We start from the raw sequence: 24,832 nt of genomic DNA on the forward strand, positions 1-24,832 counted from the left end.
ACAGTAATGTTTCTGCCTTGAAATGAGGTTTATTGTACTAACAGAAAGTGTGCAATCTGCATTCAAACAAAATTTGACAGGTGCATAAGTATGGGCACCCTTATCATTTTTTTGTTTTAAATACTCCTACCTACTTTTTACTGACTTACTAAAGCACTTTTTTGGTTTTGTAACCTCATTGAGCTTTGAACTTCATAGCCAGGTGTATGCAATCATGAGAAAAGCTACTTAAAGTGGCCACTTGCAAGTTGTTCTCCTGTTTGAATCTCCTCTGAAGAGTGGCATCATGGGCTCCTCAAAACAACTGTCAAATGATCTGAAAACAAAGATTATTCAACATAGTTGTTCAGGGGAAGGATACAAAACGCTGTCTCAGAGATTTAACCTGTCAGTTTCCACTGTGAGGAACATAGTAAGGAAATGGAAGAACACAGGGACAGTTCTTGTTAAGGCCAGAAGTTGCAGGCCAAGAAAAACATCAGAAAGGCAGAGAAGAAGAATGGTGAGATCAGTCAAGGACAATCCTCAGACAACCTCCAGAGAGCTACAGCATCAACTTGCTGCAGATGGTGTCACTGTGCATCGGTCAACTATACAACGCACTTTGCACAAGGAGAAGCTGTATGGGAGAGTGATGCGAAAGAAGCCGATTCTGCAAGCACACCACAAACAGAGTCGGCTGAGGTATGCAAAAGCACATTTGGAGAAGCCAATTTCTTTTTGGAAGAAGGTCCTGTGGACTGATGAAACCAAGATTGAGTTGTTTGGTCATACAAAAAGGCGTTATGCATGGCATCAAAAAAACACAGCATTCCAAGAAAAACACTTGCTACCCACAGTAAAATTTGGTGGAGGTTCCATCATGCTTTGGGGCTGTGTGGCCAATACCGGCACCGGGAATCTTGTTAAAGTTGAGGGACGCATGGATTCCACTCAGTATCAGCAGATTCTTGACAATAATGTTCAAGAATCAGTGATAAAGTTGAAGTTACGCAGGGGATGGATCTTTCAGCAAGACAATGATCCAAAACACCGCTCCAAATCTACTCAGGCATTCATGCAGAGGAACAATTACAATGTTCTGGAATGGCCATCCCAGTCCCCAGACCTGAATATCATTGAACATCTGGTGGATCATTTGAAGAGGGCTGTCCATGCTCGGCGACCATCAAACTTAACTGAACTGGAATTGTTTTGTAAAGAGGAATGGTCAAAAATACCTTCATCCAGGATCCAGGAACTCATTAAAAGCTACAGGAAGCGACTAGAGGCTGTTATTTTTGCAAAAGGAGGATCTACTAAATATTAATGTCACTTTTCTGGTGAGGTGCCCATACTTATGCACATGTCAAAATTTGTTTGAATGCAGATTGCACATTTTCTGTTAGTATAATAAACCTCATTTCAAGGCAGAAACATTACTGTGTCCAACAGCTATTACAAATATCAAACAGAAATAGCTGTTGCAAAAACACCAATTTTTATAAAACAATAAGCTTAAGATTAATAGGGGTGCCCAAACTTTTTCATATAACTGTACATATAAAGTGGTTTTATAAATCCCTGACTGTTCCCGCCTTGTGTCTCGGTGCATGGCATTCTGGCACCTGTGTTACACAACAGCAAGACAAATCATGGTAATGTTACTGTAACTAGAAATATTAAAGACCCTGAATGAGCTACAAGAACAATCCGCAAAGAGATTTCTAGGTCTGACTTGGACCAAGTCTTCTCTGGTAACAGAATAGTGTCAGATGATCTTACTCAGAACACTCTTGACTTGGAAAATGTAAAGTTTACTTGCAATTTAAAGAAGATTTTATCAAAGTCATCAAAAGAAAAGTACATACAGTGTAAATTATCTAATTTATACAATGTGATTTTCTTGATTTTTTAGGGATATTCTATCTCTCAATGTTAAAATTAAACTACCCTTAAAATTATAGACTGTTCATGTCTTTGTCAGTGGGCAAACTTACAAAAACAACAAGGGATCAAATAATTATTTCCTTCACTGTATATGGACCTCGCTTTCAGATTATGTTTGACTCCAGGAGGATTCCTAGCTGTTCACATCCTACAATTAAGTGTAGAAATCCTCTGCTTATCACTGTGCGTTGCCCATACCCCAGGACAGACTTTAGGAGACCTGACAGCAGACGCTCAAGCACATACAATACTTCACTCTACTATGAGGATGAACCGGTTACCTATTCAAGGACTATAAGAAAAGTTAGAACTCAAAGATATTCTCTCTTTCACTTCAGTTGATTAAGGTATGAAACAGCATCGGACAAATCAAATTCTAACATCTCTGTCATCTTTAATAAGTGTGTACAATCCAATCACTTAAAGTTGAGTAGTGTTGGCTTGGGTAATGCTGCAGTAGATAGAACTTCAGCCAGTCAGCTAGCAGAGGAGGGTGGCCAGCAGGCAAGAACATTTGTAACAGTTTCCTCCAAGTCCCAATCTTTTAAGAACATTATATCAGATCTGCATACGAGTCTGCACTCAAGGTTACAGAATGTTGCAAGAGAGACTGAGCAAAAAATGTATTTTTACATATACAGTTATTGCATATGCAGTGACTGCATTGGCTGCCTGAATGTAAAAAAAAACCCAATACCAATTTAAAGACACATAGAAGTGGGCCTCAGTAACAAAATGTTCCCATTATAAATGAGCGGGTCTCTCATACTGTTCTTGTGTATGCAGTGACTGCAATGACTGCCAAAATTTGGACACACTCCAATGCCCCTTGAAAGAGAAGTTGATGAGGGCCTTATTAAAAAAAAATTCCCATTATTAGGAAGTGGTTCTCCCCTACTGTTATTGCCTATGCAGTGAATGCAAGGGCTGCCAAAAATTTGGAGGCACTCCAATGCCCCTTGCAAGAGACGTAAATATGGTGATATGGTAGATATGGTGGTGATATGTTGGTGCAGGATGAGATGAGGAGAAGGAGGAGGACAACAGCAAATAGACAAAATTAGGAAGCGTATACCCATGTCTGGGTGTGAAGAGGTGCATGGGAATAGACCTCCCAAAAAAAGACACTGGATTTGAGTTTATGTTACGCTGCTATCATTCGGTGGTGTTGAGAAATCTGGCCCAATCCAGCCCTTGTTCATTTTTATAAGAGTCAGCCTGTCAGCATTATCAGTTGATAGGCGGATGCGCCTATCAATTATAATTCCTCCGGAGGCACTAAAAACCCGCTCTGACAAAACGACCAGGACCTCCAAAGCGTAGAGAGACAGTTCATGCCACGTGTCCGGCATGGATACCCAATAATTATAAGGCATGCATAGAGTAGTGGAGGAGGAGGAGAGCATACCCCTGCAGTCAGAGGCTGGCGACCCGGCTGGGCCAGCTTACAGCAAACAGGTGTCTCCCAGGAGGGAGCACCACTATTGAGTCAAATGGAACTGCACTGTATATAGTTACCCGGAAGGGTACATCCTTGTTTGAGTGAACTGAAAACTTTTGTGTGCATAATTACCCATAAGGGTATACAAACTGACAGGCTGAGGACTGTGAGCAGCCAAAAACTTTTACTCTGTACATAGTTTGCACTTATTAAAGTGCCTCTTATTGGTTTTATATTAAAAGACCACTAAACAAAAACCCGTTTGGCGTGGCCGAAGACGTGGTCCAACACTTGGATCACCTATGCCCTGCAGCCACGCCCAGGGCCTACGTTGAGGGTTTTTGGACGGGTCCCTCATGTTCATCAGATTGCAGCTTCTCCAGTGAGATGGACACCCGGTTATGGATCTCAATGTGTTGAGTTGAAAGTTGTGTTTTATGAGAAAAAGTGTTTTATAAATGTGAAGAAAATTGTATTGAAAAAGTTTTAAAATGTTTTATAGAAATTAATAAGAAACATGTAACGTTCAAGAAATGTGCCTCCCATAAAGGGAAGAAAAAGTTTGTTTATGATCTTATATGCGAATGCATTCTAAAATTTGCATGTCTTTAAAATTCTTTGTGTTTTTACTTTGTTCCAGCCCGCGGACATGCTGTGCTTTACCAGGGGGGTATGTGGCGCCCCTGCGTGGCGCCCCTACGTTGAGGGTTTTTGGACGGGTCCCTCATGTTCATCAGATTGCAGCTTCTCCAGTGAGATGGACACCCGGTTATGGATCTCAATGTGTTGAGTTGAAAGTTGTGTTTTATGAGAAAAAGTGTTTTATAAATGTGAAGAAAATTGTATTGAAAAAGTTTTAAAATGTTTTATAGAAATTAATAAGAAACATGTAACGTTCAAGAAATGTGCCTCCCATAAAGGGAAGAAAAAGTTTGTTTATGATCTTATATGCGAATGCATTCTAAAATTTGCATGTCTTTAAAATTCTTTGTGTTTTTACTTTGTTCCAGCCCGCGGACATGCTGTGCTTTACCAAGGGGGTATGTGGCACCCCTGCGGGTTCAGTCGCCACAGAGGTACTGCATCTCACCCAGAGGTGTGGTATCTCACTCTCAGGTAAGGATGGAGTACTGCCCGGGACCCAAACACCTGCATCCAACACTACACTACTCCAGACCAGCAGGAGGGGCAAGATGCACTGTTGCACTGCTGAGCCATGTCCCTGGCTGGAATGGGGGGACCATGTAGTGGGTGTGGATGGAGGAAAAAGATAACGGGAGCACTTGAGAAGGAGGATATAAAAAGGGAAGCCATCTTGGGAGTCAGTTCAGTCAGTTCAGTTCAGTCAGAGGAGGACAGTGAGAGGAGCAGGAGCTCTGTAGGAGATCTGCTCAGGAGGAGTGGGCCTGAGTTGAGAGGCCCAGAAGGGAAGGCTGAGGAGGAAGGGAGCGGAGGAAGGCTCCAGAAGTGAGGGGATCCCAGGGGCACAGGAAGTGCGGATGCCCCCCACGCTTCCGAATCTACCAGGACGTGCAGGGATCAAGCCGCAGAGGGGACCGGCCCCTATACTAGTGGAGAACTACAAGGCTCAGCTAGAAACCGGAGGCTGCTGTACTTGCAAGGTGCAGCTGCCAACCACCATAATTACATCGCCGAAAAGGTGGCTACAGAGGGTCCAGGGGACTACAGGTCGCCCGACAAGATCCGAGCCTACCGGCTTGGGATACTGATTGTGAGGCGCAGGGCAGGAGGGTGAGAGCCAGGGCAGGAAGACGACTGAGGAAGGCACATAGAATGGGGTCCCGTTTAAGTACTCCTGAAATACTTGAGAGATTGCTGAACTTCTTCCTTGGTGAACGCAGGAAGACGTGGGAGGTTACTCTGGTAGCCTGGAGTTCAACAACTGTGAGTAAACCTGAAAGACTGCACCCCACTGTGTCCTAGAGTTATTATCTGCGCATCACCTGCACTACACTGCACAGCAACATCTACCTCATTAATCATCACAGAACCGCCCTGGAGCTTAGCTCTACCTGTGGAGAGCTGAACCAACTCTGCTGTGTCACCATTAGCTCCAGAGAATCTGCACCGCAGCGGCGGCTCCATATAGCCGCATACCACAGGTGGCGTCACCAACTTTATATAAAAACTATAAATCCCCTGTAAATAACCCCTTTTATTGACTGCCCTGGGTCATGGACCGGGTCACTGCCACTGTGACATCCCCTGCACCGACCGGCCCGACACCGAGTACCAAACGGCCCAGGGGGCGCGTCACTAGCAAGCAAATGGAGCAGTAAAATGGTGTACTCTGGATTGCTTTTTAAGCAAATAATCAGGATTAAGATAAAAAAATTAGCCCTGGCCCCTGATATCTGGGGCTATGTCTACGGATATCTGTAACAGCAGGAGCAGACAGAACGTGCAATGGACCCTTTGTGCTGTATACACTGCCACAAACTCTGCCTGCCTGCCTAACTCCTGCTATCAGGATTAATATATGCAGCTAAATTAGTCCTCAGAAGGACTGTTAGTTCAGATGGATATATATACTCCTGGAGTACCACTACCTATATCTAACTATTACACCGCCAATTCGGTCCCTCACACGCAGCATCTCTCCTTACTCTGCCTGTTTCCGGGATAGACTGTGATGAGCCTATAAGGCCAGCCAATCACTGTAATGCCACAACCAACATGGTTATGGCATAACAGTGCGTGGCAAGCAATCCCTGCATGTTCATTGGCTCTCTAAAGAGTGGCAAACATGCGGGGTGGGAACCCGAGCTTCCGCTCGAGCAACCCGGAAATACTCGCCGAGCGCTGAGCATGTCGAGCAGGGTGATGCTTGGGCGAGTACCGAGCAGTGGCGAGCACGCTTGCTCACCATTAGTATTCACCCCTTTTGCTATGAAGCCCCTAAAAATTTCTGGTGCAAAAATTTACCTTCATAAGTTACATGCTTAGTTGAAGGAAGTCCACCTGTTTGCAATCTAAGTGTCACGTACAGTCTGTCCGTATATACACACCTTTTCTGAAAGGCCACAGAGGCTGCAACATCATTAAGCAGGAGGCACCACTAACCAAACAACACCAAGAAGACCAAGGAGATCTCCAAATAAGTCAGGGACAAAGTTGTTGAGAAGTGCAAGTCACAGTTCGGTTATTAAAAAATATACCAATCTCTGAAGATCCCCTGAGCACCATCAAATCTATTATCATCAAATGGAAACAAGATGATATCACAACAAATCTGCCAAGATAGGGCCGCCCACCAAAACTCTCAGCCCGGTAAAGGAGGGTATTAACTAAATCGAAAAAAAATGAACTGGGGTATAAGTTGGTTTGCATGAAAAATGGGGGTCATTCAGAGAGGCAGCACAGAGACCAAAGGTAACATTGAAGAAGCTGCAGACTGAAGTATCTGTCCATACGACCACAATAAGCCGTACACTCCATAGAAGTGGCCTTTATGGAAGGGTGTGCAGAAAAAAGCCTTTACTTACACACAAAAATTGTAAGGCTCATTTTGAATTTGCCAAAAGACAGGATCAGTGATGAATGCTCCCAGGTTGGTTTGTTCATTTCACACCTCTTATCCTGAGAAACCCGGTCCAGAGTGTCCGGAGTCCGCTGGTAGAGAGGGGGGTACAATCACGGGTGTTTCAGAAGTGACAGACAGTCACCCTGCAGTTGGTTGCAGGAGGTCTCTTCGTTTTGCATTACATACAACTTCTTAGAAGCTGTATCTCTAGGACCCAGCAGCTACCTTCCTCTGGCTGATTAACACCTTGGCCTGGGTGTAAAAATACCTGCTGTGTGCCAGAAGAAGGTGCCAGCGATATTCATTACGCCTTGTGAAGGCTTGAGCAGTGCTTCTTCCTCTCTGGTGCTAGAGGATGTGTGAGCATTTGTCTGGAGTCGATTAAAGCTAAGCAATTTTCCCTTGTTTGTCCCCCCTTGTTGTCTTTAGTGTTCAGTGGGGATCAACTAGTTCTCATCCCCTCCCTTCCCTAGCCTGAGCCTAACGCCAGGGAAAGACAGGGCGAGGTATGCGTGCGGTGATTGGTGAAGAACCAATATAGGGACGTTAGTGGAGACATGGTGACACTAGATCAGCCTAGGAGATCTCCACTCCCCCCTTTCCATAGAGTCTGGGCTCCCTTTCCCTCTTCCCTTTGTTTTGCACTTAGTCTTTCCCACAACTTGCATGACATTACCAGAGATTTGTCTCTTGGGCGTGTACCTCTTCCCGCTTATGAGGTTGACTAATCATTAGAAGGCAGCAACACACGGGGTAAAAAAAACACCCCCCTCTCCTCATCTTTCTCATGCAGCTACTGTGTAGAGATACAGCAGAGCTGTGTTATGTATCATTGTTGACGATTCTCCCCTCTCCTTTGCTCCCCTGTATCATGCTGCATTCTTATGATTAGCCCCTTAACAACTAATACGCGTCTGTGCCCTGGGACTTAATGCTGCGATCAAAGTCGATCGCAGCATTGCGGTGGCAAGGGGAGGTGATAGATACTCACCTCCTCTTCCGGCCTCCAGCGTTGTCTGCCGTGGGTTCCAGGATGTTCATAAAAATGAAAAAGTGAAAAAAAAAACACTTTTTCATATTTATGAATCAATTTGTGAAGCACCTGGGGGTTCCAAGTGCTCACTATGCATCTAGATAGGTGCCTTGGGGGGTCTAGTTTCCAAAATGGGGTCACTTGTGGGGGAGCTCCAATGTTTGGGCACACAGGGGCTCTCCAAACGCAACATGGTGTCCGCTAACAATTTGAGCCGATTTTCCATTCAATTTGTTAGCGGACACCATGTTGCATTTGGAGAGTCCCTGTGTGCCCAAACATTGGAGCTCCCCCACAAGTGACCCCATTTTGGAAACTAGACCCCCCAAGGCACCTATCTAGATGCATAGTGAGCACTTGGAAGCCCCAGGTGCTTCACAAATTGATTCGTAAAAATGAAAAAGTGTTTTTTTTTTCACTTTTTCATTTTTATGAATCAATTTGGTACCAAAATTGTGCTGATGTAAAGTAGACATGTGGGAAATGTTATTTATTAACTATTTTGTGTGACATATCTCTCTGATTTAAGGGCATAAAAATTCAAAGTTTGAAAATTGCAAAATTTTCAAAATTTTCACCAAATTTCAGTTTTTTTTCTCAAATAAATGCAAGTGATATCGAAGAAATTTGACCACAATCATGAAGTACAATATGTCACGAAAAAACTATCTCAGAATCAGGGGATCCGTTGAAGCGTTCCAGAGTAATTACCTCATAAAATGACAGTGGTCAAAATTGTAAAAATTGGCCTGGTCATTAACGTGCAAACCACCCTCGGGGGTTAAGGGGTTAATCAACCTTATGCAGGGGAAGAAATACACATCCACAGAGACAAATACTTGGTAAAATCCAATTAACCTACATATATGATTGATTAGAACCTAATATTTACAAGTTAATATCTCTGCAACGAAGAGGAGAAATAAGAAAAATAAAAACTTTGTTTTGCTTGGCAGACACTATTCTAATTGTGACCAATATACCAGGCTCAAACTGGTGAAAGGTCCTCTTTAAGGCTGCATTCACACCAACCATAGTGTATTTCTTTGCCACAGTCATGATTAAACTCCAAGGTATTTGTTGCGATTTTTATAAATCACTACAGATTTTTTTTAGTGGTGAACAAAGCCAAAAGAGAGAAAATAAAAAGTAAAGCAATGATTATAAAGATAGTCGTAAAATATGTAACTAAAACCTACATAATCCTCATTACTTATATATAGTACATAAATCAAACCTTCATACCTATACAGTGCCTAGATAAAAAGTAAATATTGATAAATAGCTCATATAATACTAAATATACAGTACAGACCAAAAGTTTGGACACGCCTTCTCATTTAAAGATTTTTATGTATTTTCATGACTATGGAAATTGTACATTAACACTCAAGGCATCAAAACTATGAATTAACACATGTGGAATTATATACTTAACAAAAAAGTGTGAAACAACTGAAAATATGTCTTATATTCTAGGTTCTTCAAAGTAGCCTACCACTTGCAGCTCATCAAGAGAATGCCAAGCGTGTGCAAAGCAGTCATCAAAGCAAAAGGTGGCTACTTTGAAGAACCTAGAATATGAGACATATTTTCAGTTGTTTCACACTTTTTTGTTTAGTATATAATTTCACATGTGTTAATTCATAGTTTTGATGCCTTCAGTGTGCATGTACAATTTTCATAGTCATGAAAATACAGAAAAATCTTTAAATGAGAAGGTGTGTCCAAACTTTTGGTCTGTACTGTATATAATAAACCAAGCAAGCCAAGTCTGGCACAGATATATCTGGCTATGAAGGGTCGCTTTTAAGGGTCAAAAAATGAAATATGCCAGATACAGTGCATTGTGAAAGTATTTGGCCCCCTTGAACTTTTCTACCTTTTGCCACATTTCTGGCTTCAAACATAAAGATATAAAATTCTATTTTTTTTTGGGAAGAATCAACAACAAGTGGGACACAATCATGAAGTGGAACGAAATTTATTGGATATTTTAAAGTTTTTAAAAAAAATAAAAAATGAAAAAAAGTGGGGCGTGCAATATTATTCGGCCCCCTTGAGTTAATACTTTGTAGCACCACCTTTTGCTGCGATTACAGCTGTAAGTCCTTGGGGTATGTCTCTATCAGTTTTGCACATCGAGAGGCTGAAATTCTTGCCCATTCTTCCTTGCAAAACAGCTCGAGCTCATTGAGGTTGGATGGAGGGCGTTTGTGAATAGCAGTTTTCAGATCTTTCTACAGATTCTCGATTGGATTCTGGTTTGGACTTTGACTTGGCCATTCTAACACCTGGATACATTTATTCTTGAACCATTCCATTGTAGATTTTGCTTTATGTTTGGGATCATTGTCTTGTTGGAAGATAAATCTCTGTCCGAGTCTCTGGTTTTTTGCAGACTCCAACAGGATTTCTTCCAGAATGTTCCTGTATTTGGCTCCGCCCATCTTCCCATCAATTTTAACCATCTTCCCTGTGTTTGCTGAAGAAAAGCACCCCCAAACCATGATGCTGCCACCACCATGTTTGACAGTGGGGATGGTGTTTTGAGGTTGATGAGCTGTGTTGCTTTTACGCCAAACATATCGTTTTGCATTGTGGCTAAAAAGTTAGATTTTAGTTTCATCTGACCAGAGCACCTTATTCCACATGTTTGGTGTGTCTCCCAGGTGGCTTGTGGCAAACTTCAAACGAGACTTTTTATGAGTATCTTTGAGAAATGGCTTTCTTCTTGCCACTCTTCCATGAAGGCCAGATTTGTGCAGTGTATGACTGATTGTTGTCCTATGGACAGACTCTCCCACCTCAGCTGTAGATCTCTGCAGTTCATCCAGAGTGATCATGGGCCTTTTGGCTGCATCTCTGATCCGTCTTCTCCTTGTTCGAGATGAAAGTTTAGAGGGACGGCCGGGTCTTGGTAGATTTGGAGTGGTCTGATACTCCTTCTATTTCAATATGATCGCTTGCACAGTGCACCTTGGGATGTTTAAAACTTGGGAAATCTTTTTGTATCCAAATCCGGCTTTAAACTTCGCCACAACAGTATCTCGGACCTGCCTGGTGTGTTCCTTAGTCTTCGTGATGCTCTCTGCACTTGAAACAGAACCCTGAGACTATCACAGAGCAGGTGCATTTATATGGAGACTTGATTACACACAGGTAGATTCTATTTATCATTACCAGTCATTTAGGACAACATTGGATAATTCCGAGATCCTCACTGAACTTCTGGAGTGAGTTTGCTGCACTGAAAGTAAAGGGGCCGAATAATATTGCACGCCCCACTTTTCATTTTTTATTTTTTCAAAAAAGTTTAAAATATCCAATAAATTTTGTTCCACTTCACGATTGTGTCCCACTTGTTGTTGATTCTTCCCCAAAAAATTTGAATTTTATATCTTTATGTTTGAAGCCAGAACTGTGGCAAAAGGTAGAAAAGTTCAAGGGGGCCAAATACTTTTACAATGCACTGTATGTAACCCCTCGTAACCATTCTTTATCTGACAATCTGTTCTGCTTCACCCACACGTCATTTGACCACATCTGCAAATCACATGCTGCATATCTGACCGTTTTTTCCAAACTGTATTTATCTGTCTCCTGGTACGTCATCTGACCCCATCTGCAAATCCCACTCTGCATATCGTGACCTTTTTTTCCAAACTGTATTTATCTGTCTCCCGGTACATCATTTAAGCCCATCTGCAAATCCCACACTGCATATCTGACTGTTTTTTCCAAACTGTATTTATCTGTCTCCCGGTATGTTTCCTGCATCCAATATCTGCTGTGTAGCCACTGATCCCTGCTAATTTCATTCTATCTGTTGGTATGTTTGATCCCATCTGCACGTTTAGCACCTCAATCCTTTGATCCCAATACACACTGGTCCCTAACTGTCTGTCTGGCACAGACTGGTCTGGATATGAAGGGTCGCTTTTAAGGGTCAAAAAATGAAATGGGCCAGAAATGGGCCAGAAGTGACCAGAAGGTACGAATAACTATTTACTACTTGTACTTAGATTCTCTTTCTCATTCGCACTTAACATTCATTATGCTTACCTATGCCCTTACTGTCCTTGCAACACTAATCCTTACTCTCCTTTGCTATCCCCAAACTCCAGCACCCTCTAACTAAATAATCATCTCTCCTTCCCTCTTATCTCTCCACCTGACCTCATCTGCAGACCTGCTCCTCAATCTCAGATCTATCCTACCAAAACATAACAGAAGCCAGTCACTCCCCTTCTCCCACCTGCTCTAACTCTCTCTTCTTCTCCTCACTGCTGGCGACATTTATACTAATCCTGGACCCCCACAGCTTGCACCTCCCTCCAATTCCCCCATCTATCGCTTCAAACCAACTGCAACCTACAGCAACCTCTCTAACGTAAAATCCGTGCCCTAGATGCCTACCCCCCTGCTCCCTCTCTCTGGAGCACTCTGGAATACCCGCTCTGTCTGCAACAAGCTCCATTTTGTCCACGACCTCTTTACCTCTCTCAATCTCTCCTTCCTGGTCATCACAGAGACATAGCTGACACCCTCCGACACTGCCTCCCCTGCTGCGCTGTGTTACGGTGGCTTCCACTTCACCCACACTGCTCGCCCTGGTAACAGACATGGTGGAGGAGTGGGTCTTCTCCTCTCTAACAACTGCACCTTTAGCCGTACTCCTCCTCTACCCTCCCTTATTCTCCCTTCTTTTGAAGTCCACTCTGTCCGCATCAACTCTCCCTCCAACCTCCAAGTGGCTGTCATATACCAACCTTCAGGCTCAGTCACTGCCTTTATTGACCAAATCTCCACCTGGCTTCTTTACTTTCTGTCTGCTGACATTCCCACAATCATCATGAGTGATTTCAACATCCCCACTGACACTCGCCAGTCAACAGCATCCAAACTCCTGTCGCTTACTTCATCCTTTGGACTTACTCAGTGGTCCTCCTTAGCCACCCACACAGACGGACACACACTAGACCTCATCTTCACCCGACTCTGCTCCCTATCTAACCTCACAACCTCCCCGCTACTCCTATCTGACCATCGTCTACTCACTTTCTCATCCCTGTCCTCCTCACATGTCACCCATGTCCAGCAACTAGCACACCCCCGCAGAAGCCTTGCACATCTAGACATTCACACACTCTCTGACTCTATTCTACCACTGACATCCATATCTTCACTCCACGACACATACAGCACAACTGCTTTCTACAATGCCACTCTCGCATCAGCTATTGACTCTGTCGTCCCTCTTATGCATGGTAGAGTGCGACAAAGTCAACAGGCAACCTTGGCACAACAACCTCACTAAACAGCTTCGACAAGCGTCCAGGGTTGCAGAGCAGCGCTTGAAGAAAACCCTTACACAAGATGACTTCACTGCATTAAAACAAGCAACACTCGTATTCAAATCAGCACTCACCTCTGCTAAACAGGCCTACTTCACAAACCTCAAATTTTCCCTATCCTACAACCCCAAACAGCTATTCAATACTTTTAACTCTGTCTTCTGCCCTCCACTGCCCCCTCCAACCTCCATCATCTCTGCTGAGGAGTTTGCTACACACTTCAGAAGCAAGACTTACCAAACACGGCAAGTCTTTACTGTCCAACCACCACAACACCTTTGTTTTCCACACCATTGCTCTTCCTCCATAACCGCCCATCGCAACATCACGGAAAGAGACCTTACTCGTCTCCTCTCAAAATCACACCTCACCAATTGTGCACTCGACCCTATCCCATCCCACCTCCTCCCCAACCTCACCCCCACATTCATCCCATCCCTAACCCATCTCTTCAACCTATCACTAACTACTGGTACCTTCCCCACTGCCTTCAAACATGCCACAATGACGCCCATACTCAAAAAGCCATCCCTCGACCCAACCGCCTTGTCCAGCTACCGCCCCATATCGCTGCTCCCATTTGCCTCCAAACTACGCAACACATTCACGCTGAACTTTCCTCCCATTTCTCATCTAACTTTCTCTTCAACAACCGACAATCCGGTTTCCACCCCCACCATTCCACCAAAACTGCCCTTACCAAAATCAACAATGACTTACTTACAGCCAAAGCTAACAGACAGTTCTCTGTACTCCTTCTTCTTGACCTGTCCTCTGCTTTCGATACAGTTGACCACTGCCTCCTACTGCAGATCCTCTCTTCCATCGGCATCAAAGACCTTTCCCTATCTTGGATCTCCTCATACCTTTCAAACCGCCCATTTAGTGTCTCCCACTCCCACACTACCTCCTCACCCCGCCCCCTCTCTGTTGGAGACCCTCAAGGCTTTGTCCTCGGACCCCTACTCTTCTCAATCTATACCCTTGACCTGGGACATTTCATAAAATACCATGGCTTCCAGTACCATCTGTATGCTGATGACACCCAGATCTACCTCTCTGGCCCAAACGTCACCTCTCTGCTGTCCAGAATCCCAGCATGTCTAGCAGACATAGCCTCCTTCTTCACCTCCCTCTTCCTCAAGCTCAAAGTGAACAAAACTGAACTCATCATCTTTCCCCCATCTCGCATCTCTTCCCCACCTGATCTTTCTATCACAATAAATGACATCACACTTTCCTCTGTACCAGCAATCTGCTGCCTTGGAGTAACCCTTGACTCTGCCCTGTCCTTCAAACCCCACATCCAAGTTCTCGCCACCTCCTGTCACCTCAGTTCAAAAATATTTCTAGAATCTGTCCTTTCCTCAACCGTCAATCTACTAAACTGCTTGTGCATGCCCTCATCATCTCCCACCTCGACTACTGCAACATCCTCCTCTGTGGCCTACCTGTTAACACGCTCGCACCCCTCCAGTCCATCCTTAACTCTGCTGTGCGACTGGTCCATCTCTCGCCTCGCTACTCCTCTGCTAACTAGTGTTGAGCCACCCCCGTAGTGTTCGAGTTCGGTTCGGTTCGTCGAACACCCTTGTGTTCGCCTAACTGTTCGTCGAACTGTTCGTCGAACACCTTCGAACACCGTTAAAACCAATGGCAGGCAAACAAAAACACATAGAAACACATAGAAAACACCTTCAAAGGTGTCCAAAAGCTGACAAACTGCTCAGAAGACACAACTAACACATGGAAAAGTGACAAGTACATATAGTCATGCGAAAAGAAAAGAGGTGGAGGAGTAAAAGGAGGGGGAGACACAGATATAGGCATGTCATGCCCTTCTAAAATCCAAAAAGTGAGAAGCCGAGACGGCCAGTCCGCTCCTGCCCGTGCCACCTCCGTGTCGCCGGGTTTGTGCCAGAGCCGCGGTGAACCCTGACGGCCAGCCCCCCTCTCCCAATACTGGTGCCTGTCCGCTGGTGGGTCGAGAGAGCCCCCCTGTGGTGGAGGCAGCTCTAAGCTTTTTAATTTAAATTGTCCCTCTAATTTGAATGAATACACTTTAAATCCATTTACAAGGATCTATTGGAGGGCAAGTCTCATGCCAGCAGCCGTGTAATTCCAGCTCCAGTAGCGTCCACTAAAGCTGCTGCAGTTAAAAAGCTTTTATAAGGATCGAGCTCGGCTGTCCACCGCAAGGCATCCTAGTGCCAGTCCCAGCCCCTATGCCTTGGGGTGCCTCCTGATGCTCTTCACTGAGTATCCCGTGGTCCCGAAGCATTTCCTTTGAAAAAATTAAGTGTCCAAACTACAGGTGGTGTAGCTTGCTTAACAGCCGGGATAATCCGCTGACTAGCAGACACTGCTACTAGGCACAAAGTATTTCCTGGGCTAGATGCAGTTAAAAATTTGTAAGTAGATACTCTCGTTGGATGCTGAGAAAGCATTCCATAGAGTCTCCTGGCACGCCATATATGATTCTCTTAAAAAGCTTGGGGTAGGGGTCTAGGGGACCCTTTTATAGCCAAAATCACGGCCCTGTATCACAATACGTCACCTAGGCTGAAGATAAATGGAACTGTAGCACCGAGGGCTCGGTTGCTACAGACGTATTGCACCTCACCCAGAGGTGTGATATCTCACTCTCAGATAAGGATGGAGTGTGGATCAGGACCCGACACCTGCATGCATTACACCACATTGCCGTGGGGCAGGGCGACCAATATGCCCCTGAGATGGGCACGACAGTCCCTGTCCCTGGCTGGAGTGGGGGGAGGGAACACTGAGGAAGGGGAACCCTGCAGTGCAGGAGCAGGGAGGAAGCAGTTCCTGGGTGCATTGAGAACGGAGTATAAAAGGTGGGCACCATCTTAGTTCAGTGCAGAGAAGTCTGAGCAGAAGTGGCAGGGAGCAGGGGCTCTGCATGAGCTCTGCTCCGGAGGCGGGCCTAGTAACAGAGGCCCAGGCCTGCAAGAGGGAGAAGGAAGGAAGAGGAGCGGAGAAGGCTCCAGGAACGAGGAAAGAAGGGATCCCAGAAATGCGGACGGGCGAGTCGCCACCGCACGCCCGAATCCACCTGCGTGGAGGGGTCAGGCCAAAGGGGGAGACCGGTCCCCGAACTAGTGGAGGCAGGAAATGACCCTCAGCTAGAAACCGGAGGCTCTGACATTTTATGTGGCGCAGCCCCTTGCTCCTCCCGCTAGGAAGGCACCACATAGGGTCAGGGAAACTGGCGCCAAGTTTACCAAGAGGAGGCCCGAGGCAGCCGGACAGAAGTGTTGGTAAGAAAGGCCAGACAAAGGACACACAAAGGGGGTCCTGTGAAGCGCTCCAAAGTTATCTGGGAGTTGTCTGAGCCCCTCACCTGGTGAGCACAGTACGACGTGTGCAGCCGTTACCTGCAGACGTGGTCTGGATAATAAGAACTGTGAGTAAAGGCCCTGAACTGCATCACTGACTCCGTGTCGTTACTGCTGCTGCCCTGCACCATCACCCCCATCCTCCGCATACACTGCCCTGAGGCTATACTCCTCCTGTGGGGAGTTATGCTACGCTCTGCTGCACCCACAACACCAGCCTTAGCGGTCTGCCCTGTAGCGGCGGTTCACTCTGACCGCAATCCACGGGTGGCGTAGTCGGACATTTAAACATCAAAACCACATAAATAGTTCCGCCACTGGTTTGACCGCCCTGAGCCACGGAACCGGATCGCCGCCACGAAGACTACAACCACCAGCATCCACCAAAAAGGGTCCGGCTCCGGGTGTCCCAAGGCCCAGGGGGTGCGTCAGAACATTTTCATCACCTTTCACAATCACCAATGGGACAAGGCAGGGATGTCCTCTGTCCCCTCTCTTATACATCCTAGTGACTGAGCACCTGCTCTCATCAATTCGCCATAACCCCAATATTAGGTGGATTGAGGTGGGAGGCACCGAGTACAAGTGCTCTCTATTTGCTGATGATGTCCTAGTATATATCACTCAATCACATATATCCATCCCTGCTGCTATGGCTGAAATAGATCACTTTGTTACATGGTAAAATTTTAAAATCAATGCAGCGAAGTCTGAGGCCCTCGATGTCTCCCTCCCTAAATCCATATAGGATTCCATCCAGTCCAACTTTCCCTTTGCCTGGCCCTCACAGGGTATCAAATACTTAGTAATTCCTATTCATAGAGACCTCTCCCATCTATGTTATCTTAATTTTGGGCCCTTTATTGAACAACTCCATACAGACCACGGTTGGCAAGTTAGAACTGTAAGATTCACTACGTGAACCACTGGTGTTTTGTGGAAAAGCACATGTACACCGCGTTCCAAATTATTATGCAAAAAGTGTTTAGGAGTGATAAGGGAAGAATTTGTTTGTTTGTCAGTTAAACTCATTGATGGTGATGTGTGTCAGGGCTCTTTATATCACTGTAAGCAATTGCAGACACCTGTGCTAATTAGTTTGGCAGGTGTGTCCAATGAAAGGCAAGACTACTTAAGAAGGCTGTCTCACATTATTAAGCAGCCTACATTTTCTGCCAAAATGGGAAAGAAAAAGGATGTGTCGGCTGCTGAGAAGCAACAAATTGTGGAGTGTTTAGGTCAAGGCATGACTACAATCAACATTGTGCGATGATCAGGATGAAGTGTCTTGGCAATCAAGAAGTATGTAGCTGATTCACAGTACACACGTGTGCGTGCTGATAAGGGCAAATTGAGGACTCTTTCCTACAGGCAATTACGTCAGGTTGAAAGAGCAGCGGCAAAAAAGCCTTGTCATAGCAGCAGACAAGTTTTTGAAGCTGCTTGTGCCTCCAACGTCCCCCGAACAACAAGATGCAGGGTCCTTCAGAGGTTTGCAGCTGTGCATACGCCATCCTGTCGACCTCCTCTATCCACTTCACACAAGCAGAAACGGCTCCAGTGGGCCAAACATTACATGAAGACTGATTTCAAAACTGTTTTGTTCACGGATGAGTGCCGTGCAGCGCTCGATGGTCCAGATGAATGGAGTGGAGGATGGCTGGTTGATGGACACCCCACGCAAACACGGCTACAGCGCCAACAAGGAGGAGGTGGAGTAATGTTTTTGGCTGGAATCATGGGGAGAGAGATTGTCTGCCCCTTTAGGATCCCTGAAGGCGCTAAAGATGAACTCCATAATGTATGTGGATTTTCTCAAACAGCACTTCCTGCCATGGTTCAAGAAGAAGAACCGTGTATTTCACAGCAAGATCATTTTTCTGCATGATAATGCACCATCTCATGCTGCACATAAAACATCTGCATCTCTGGCTGATATGGGCATAAAAGGGGACAAACTTATGGTGTGACCCCCATGCTCCCCTGACCTCTACCCCATTCAGAACCTTTGGAGCATCATTAAAAGGAGTGTCTATGATGGCGGGAGGCAGTTCACATCTAAGCAACAGCTCTGGGAGGGTATTCTGTCCTCATGCAAAACAATTGAAGCAGAAACCATCCAAAACCTGACAAATTCAATGGACGAGAGAGTTCAGAAGCTCCTTTCGAACAAGGGGTCCTATGTGAAAATGTAACATCACCTAGAATAAAGTTTTGAGTTGAAAACTGTTTGATTTCAGTTTCTAACAACCTGCTAATGCTTATAATTTCAAAAATGACCATTTTTTTGGTCTTTATTAAAATGAAAAGGTTGATCGAAAAGTTTGGGGGATCTAAGAGTGTGGCAACCCAGTAGTCATGATTACTTCGAATTCTGACAATATGAGGGTCATGCTGCAGGTAGTGCAGCAAGAAGGCACTTATGTGTCTTGCGCATCTCGGAGCCCCAAAATTATTTTCCGGGCTAGATGCAGCTAAAAATTATTTTTAATTTTAAATCTGGTGAAGCTTATTATAGATGGCCTAATAGGATCAGTGCTGCACACTGCTACAAAGCCCAAATTATTTTCCAGTCAAGATACAGAAACATGATTAGTAATTTGAAAGCTTAAAACGGTTGGTAGGGTGATTTTAACCAATCATCAAGCTTTTACTCTCCCCAGGATGACACAGGGGTAGAAAAGTCGTTTCGGATCCATGATTTGTTCATCTTTATGAACGTGAGTCTGTCTACATTATCAGTGGAGAGCCGCGTGCGCTTATCTGTCAGCACACCACCAGCAGCGCTGAACACACGTTCAGACAGAACGCTGGCTGCGGGGCATGACAAGATCTCCAAGGCGTAAGTGGCTAGCTCCGGCCATTTATCCAGATTGGAAGCCCAAAAAGAGCAAGGGTCCAGTGACACAGTCGTGGCTTCAATGTTTACTTGGAGATACTCCTGTACCATCGTCTCTAGGCGTTGACTATGTGTCAGACTTCTTGTCTCCTGTGGCCTTGCAAAGGATGGGCTAAAAAAGTGGTGAAATGATTCCGCAAAATTGATGTTACCAGCAGATACTGTGGTTCTGTTACGGTTTGAGTGCTGAACACTTGACGGTCCCACGGTTGGCAAGTTGGAACTCTGAGATTCAATACGTGCACCACTGGTATTTTGTGGAAAAGCACATGTAAGATTCTGCAACAGTCTCTGCTGATACTCCTGCATGCGTGCATCCCTTTCTATGGCAGGAATAATTTCTGCAAATTTACTTTTGTACCAGGGATCTAACAGTGTGGCAACCCAGTAGTCAGGATTATTTCTAATTCTCACAATTCGAGGGTCATGTTGCAGGTAGTGCAGCAAGAAGGCACTCATGTGTGTTGCGCATCCAGGAGCACCAAGTCCCTGTTGTGTTGGTGGCGAGGTAACAATCATGCTTCCTTCCTCTGTCCTCTCCCCCCAACCTCGCACAACAGAAATGTGATCAAGGTCTCCCTCATCTGATGAGTCTTCCATCAGTTCGTCCTCCACTTCTTCCTGGGCTCCTGCACCTTCCTCACTAGTTTGGCTGCTACCAAGCGCCCTAGTAAAATCATCTCCCCCACCCTCACATGCCTGCCGCCTTGGTGCTGCCGACCGTCTGGACCTTGCAGATGTTAGCCCTTCCGCATACAACTCCTCCTCCTCTACTTCCTCCACCTCCTCTTGTGCCACCACCTGACTCCGAATTCTGTTTAACATGTGCTCCAGCATGTAAATCACCGGAATAGTCATGCTGATAATGGCATCGTCAGCACTAAACATCTTCGTCGCCATTTCAAAACTGTGCAGAAGGGTGCATAGGTCCCTGATCTGAGACCACTCCTCCAGCGTGATTTGCCCCACCTCTGAATCTCGTTGGCCCAGGCTATACGTCAGAACGTATTGCACCAGGGCTTGTCGGTGCTGCCACAGTCGCTGCAACATGTGCAGAGTTGAATTCCACCGGGTAGGCACATCGCATTTTAGCCGGTGAAGTGGCAGGCCCAACGACTTCTGTAGAGATGTAAGTCGCTGAGCTGCGGGATGCGAACGGCGGAAGTGAGCACACAGCGACCGTGCCCTCTGCAGAAGGCCATCTAGTCTGGGATAGTGGGCTAAAAATTGCTGGACAACCAGGTTCAACACGTGAGCCATACAAGGCACGTGTGTGACATTGCCCCGGCGAAGGGCCGCACCCAGGTTTGCAGCATTGTCGCACACGGCCTTCCCTGGTTTCAGGTCCAGTGGAGACAACCATTCATGAAATTGGTTCTCCAGAGCTGACCACAACTCCTCAGCTGTGTGACTCACATTTCCCAGACATTTCAATGTAAAAACCGCCTGATGACGTTGAGCCCTACTGCCAGCATAGTAAGGAGGTGTGCAGGATCCCTTCTGCGCAGTTAGAAAGCTTGTGGCATGACCAGACAGGCTTTGGGTGCAGGTGGAAGACCGAGAGGAGGTTGAGGAGGCAGAAGCAGTGGAGGAACTTTGACATAAAGAGGATTGACGCACAACTCGTGGGGACGGCAAGACTTGGACAGCAGCCCCTTGTCCTGCTGTCACCATAGTTACCCAGTGCCCAGTCAGCGACATGTAACGCCCCTGTCCATGCCTACTCGTCCAAGTGTCTCTGGTGAAATGCACCCTGTCACACACAGAGTTTCTCAAAGAAGCGGTGATGTTGTGTGCGACATGCTGGTGGAGCGCAGGCACACCTTTCTTTGAGAAGTAGTGCCGACTGGGCATCTGGTACTGGGGCACTGCGATGGACATAAGGTCTCGAAAATCCTCTGTGTCCACCAGGCGGAAAGTCAGCATTTCTGTAGCCAAGAGCTTGCAGATGGTGAAATTCAACCTCTTAGCTTTCTCATGGCTAGGAGGAAATGGTCTTTTACTTGTCCACATCTGAGGGACCGAGGGCTGGCTATTGTGCTTAGACGGGGTTGATAAGGGTGTCCCCGGCAAACTGCCGGTCTGTGAGGAAGATGCAGGCGGACATGTTAGGTTGCCTTGATCCAAAGGTGGTGCTATCGATGTCGGACAGCGCTCAAGACCAGCTGGTGTTACCACCTCCAAAGAAAATGATGACCTGCCAATCACGCTGGCTGTTGCGGGTAAAGAGGTGGCAGGTCTGCGCCCCAAAACAGGTGTGACTGCTGTCCCCCCAGTCACAGAGGATGAAGAGGCCGCGGATGCACAAGATATGGCAGACGGTGGTTGGCCCGGCCGGCTAGGCCGCATTGTAGCACACTGAGCTTCCCACTGCAACTTATGCTTCATGTCCATGTGCCGGTTCATGCATGAAGTACTCAAACTATGTATTTTTTGGCCTCTACTTAGCTTTTGCTGACAAATGTTACAGATAACACGAGTTGGGTCATCTTTATCGACTTGAAAAAATGCCCAGGCTATGCAAGGCTTAGCACCCATGCGACCTGAAGAGCCACCACGACTTGTGGTGAGAGGCAGAGTTGTGTTTGAGGATGCAGTTGTTGACGTGCTTCCAGTACTACGTCTCTGTCCAGGAAGGCGCAACCTGACCTCGTCGTCACTAGCATCTTCCTCCACCTCCTCTGCTGACCTCATCTCTTGGCTGACTGTGGGTTGACAGTAAGTGGGATCTCCGACCTCATCATCATCACCCTGTGCGTTATCACACCCGTCGTCCTCAGAGCCAACCTGTTCCTGCCCTGACAAAAAACTAAAGTTGTCGCTCCAATCAGGTATTTGAGTCTTATCATCGTCTTCCTCATTGTCTCCACCAACAGGAGTTACAGTTTGGGAATGAGGGTCTACATTATGGTCAGAACCTTCTGCGTCTAGTCCTGGATCCGACTCATAAAGATTCTGGGCATCAGTGCAGATCATTTCCTCGTCTGGATTCACAGAAGCGCTGGAGTCGACCTCTGATTCCCAGGCTATAGTATGAGTAAACAGCTCTGCAGACTCAACCATCTGTTCTACCTCATACTCAGACGGGCAGCTGGAGATTTGGGAGCTGTGAGGAAGCAAGTGCGATTTGGGTGACACCTTTGAGGACTGGAGTATTTGTGATGTTGAAGTTGATGTGGAGGAGAGCCCACTTAAAGGAGCACTTGATATCCGTTGAAGCACCTGCTGTTTTTGTGCCTCATCTGGAATTTGTAGCGATTGGCGTGGCCGTAAGAAAGGGATCTTATCACATTGTCCGCTAAAAGAAGTAGACATTTTAGTTTGGCTGGAAGATGGTCTTTCTTCTGCACCTACCCCACGGACACAACCTTTATTCCCAACACGCCTATTCCCCTTTCCACCAGCAGCAGGCCTTTTTCCACTCATTTTGGTGGTTAACTAATTCACAACTCTGGAGTTGTTTGCACAAAAAAACAATGGATGGTAACCGAGCAGAGCTGAGTGGCCAAACTGTGGTATTAGGCCAAAACTATTGGCTGGGTTAGATGCAGAAAAAAATTATTTTTAATTTGCAACCTGATGGACCAAGTCCCACACACCGCTAGAAGCCCAAATATTTTTTCAGAGCTAGATGCAGAAAATTTTTTTATTCAATTTGCAACCTGAAGGAGGTCAGTATAGATGGACTAATAGACCAAGTCCCACACACTGCTAGAAGCCCAAATATTTTTTCAGAGCTAGATGCAGAAAAAAATTATTTTTAATTTGCAACCTGATGGAGGTCAGTATAGATGGACTAATAGACCAAGTCCCACACACTGCTAGAAGCCCAAATATTTTTTCAGAGCTAGATGCAGAAAAAAATTATTTTTAATTTGCAACCTGATGGAGGTCAGTATAGATGGACTAATAGAACAAGTCCCACACGCTGCTAGAAGCCCAAATATTTTTTCAGAGATAAATGAAGAAAAAAAATATTTTTAATTTGCAACCTGATGGAGGTCAGTATAGATGGACTAATAGACCAAGTCCCACACACTGCTAGAAGCCCAAATATTTTTTCAGAGCTAGATGCAGAAAAAAATTATTTTTAATTTGCAACCTGATGGAGGTCAGTATAGATGGACTAATAGAATGATGCTATGCCCAAAAGATTTTACTTCACTAGGTGCAGTAAAAAAATTGGTATTCTATACACAGGTGGTATATCTTGCAACACAGATAGGCTACTCCACTGACTAACACACTCTGCAATAGGCCAAAAAGGATTAGCTTTGCTAGATTCAGCCAAATGCTGTGAAAAAAACTTGCACAGCACTGGCACAGACCTGCCTGGCAAAAACTGATAGGAACTGATGTAACCCAGTCCTGAAAAGGACTCCAATTACAATTAGTCTTTACTCCCACAATCTATCTATTTAAGAGCACAGACCTGCTTGATAAAAGTCGTAGGAAATGCTGTAACCTAGTCCTTAAAAGGACTGCAATCACAACTATTCCCTACTCCCAAGCTATCTGTATATTTGTGCGAAAATTGGCTTGAAATTAACAAGGTATAGCGCACACAGCAACAGCGGTGCCGTCTAACACGCAGCTGCAGCAGTGAGAAAATGGTGGCGACGGGGAAAATGGCTTGGTCTTATAGGGCAAGGACATGTGACATACACTGCCAATCACACATGCCCTTGCTTGTGTGAAAAAAAGCACTTCGCTCCGTGTGTGCGCTGCTGATAGGCTGACAGATTGCACCTCCCCACTGCAAATGCGGGAAAGAGAAAAAAAAATGGAGATCTTCATTGTTCCTGCAGAGATCCATCCCCTGCCCCTCCCCCCACCCCGCTGTACACTCAAACTGCGTATTAACATTAATTTTCATCATTACTGAGAAAAAATCCAGTTATGATTTTGGTGCACGAACAGTTATCGAACATAACCTCGAACAGCCGAATTTTTCTCAAATTGTTCGTGTTCGCCGACCGGCTCGAACACCGCCCAAAACAGCTCGAATTTGAGATTGGCGAACAGTTCGAGTAGAACAACGCTCATCTCTACTGCTAACCCCCTTTGCAAATCCCTTCACTGGCTCCCAATTGCCCAGCGTATCAAGTTCAAACTACTAACACTGACCTACAAAGCCATCCATAACCTTTCTCCTCCACACGTCTCTGAACTAATCTCCCGATACGTTCCCTTACGTAATCTCCGGTCCTCCCAAGACGTCCTTCTCTCCTCCACACTTATTTGTTCCTCGTCCAATCGCCTCCAAGATT

The sequence above is a fragment of the Phyllobates terribilis genome, unplaced genomic scaffold, assembly GCF_046119375.1.
Source record: "Phyllobates terribilis strain yellow unplaced genomic scaffold, ASM4611937v1 Scaffold_1__5_contigs__length_1240528914, whole genome shotgun sequence".
Lineage (NCBI taxonomy): Eukaryota > Metazoa > Chordata > Amphibia > Anura > Dendrobatidae > Phyllobates > Phyllobates terribilis.